The sequence below is a fragment of the Chrysochloris asiatica genome, unplaced genomic scaffold (assembly GCF_000296735.1).
Source record: "Chrysochloris asiatica unplaced genomic scaffold, ChrAsi1.0 scaffold00024, whole genome shotgun sequence".
Lineage (NCBI taxonomy): Eukaryota > Metazoa > Chordata > Mammalia > Afrosoricida > Chrysochloridae > Chrysochloris > Chrysochloris asiatica.
In genome coordinates, this window is record NW_006408542.1 from 23,278,800 (window position 1) to 23,280,318 (window position 1,519).

The following is a 1,519-nucleotide window of genomic DNA, read 5'->3' on the forward strand; positions in this document are numbered from 1 at the left end:
TTTGATTTCTTTGTATTCCATCTGGTAAGGTCCATGTGTATGGGCATATCTTATGCTGTCTAAAGTAGGTATTTGAAGTAAACAAATCATTGGTTTTGCAGAATTCTATTAAGTGATTTCCAGCATCATTATTACCACCAAGGCCATATTTTCCAACTATTGATCCTTCCTTTTTGCTCCCAACCTTTGCATTCCAATCGCTAGTAATGATCTATGCCTTTTGATTGCATGTTTGATCAATTTCAGATTGAAGAAGTTGGTAGAATTATTTTATTTCATCCTCACTGACTTTAGTGGTTGGTGCATAAATTTGAATAATAGTGGTATTAACTGGTCTTCCCTATAGGCTCATGGATATTGTCCTATCACAGACAGCATTGTACCTCTGGATGTGTTCTTTTTGACAATGAATGCAACAGCATTCCTCTTCAATTTGTCGTTCCTGGCATAGTAAACCATATGGTTGTCCAATTCAAAATGGCCTTATAGTCCAGTGCATTTTCCCACAGTGCCATACCAAGACTCTAAAAGTAGAGGGTAGTGAGAATGAATTAGATGGATTGACACAATACCCACAGCAATGGACTTGAACATAGCAACTATCATGAACAGCACTAGGCCAAGTCTGTTCTCATATATAAGGTCTTCATGAGCCAGAGTAGATTGTATAGCATCAATGGCTCCTTGGAAACCTATACAGGGTTGTTTTGAGTCAGAACTGACTTGACAGTACTTAACAAAAACAAGGGACAATGTGGAATGGCAGATTAATATAATCAACAACTTTCTGATGGATGGAGTTTTTCAAAGGTGGAATAAGGTTAACTTGGTATACTTGGAGTGCTGCTTATATCTTGCTGGGGAAGTTGTCAGTAAGGCTTGCTTCAAGTAGAGGAAGGAGTGGTTGTGATTTCTGAGATGACTATTAAATTGCTTCACATCCTTGACTTGCATATTACCATGATGCTGGAGTCCCGGTGTGGTGCTGTGGATTAATATGCTGGACTGAAAAGCTGGTTTGAACCACAAAGTCAGTGGTTCATGCTCACCAGCCACTCCTCAGAAAGCCTATAAAGGGTTGCTATGGGTTGGAACCGACTCAACGCCACTTAATAATAATAACAACATGATGTTGGAAGTTATTCAACCAATATTTAAAATACTAGTAGGGATAGCCATGAAGGACAGGTTTTAGCTGAGCTTCCTAACTAAGACAGACTAGGAGGAAGATGAGGCAGATTACTTCTGAATGTTTGTTGTTGTTCTTGTTAAGTGCCATGGAGTTGGTTCTGACCCATAGCGACCTGAAGTAGATTGTCCGACAAGCAGCTGGTGAACTTGAACCACTGACTTTGTGGTTCAAACCAGTTTTGCAGTCCCCTGGCATTAATACGCAGTGCCATGTTTAGTCACTGAAAGTCATATGAGTAGCAGCAGCATATTGTCAGCGATAGGGCCAGAAGATGAAAATTTTTGAATAGTAACAGAACACTGTCAGATGTAATAACTGAAGATGAGC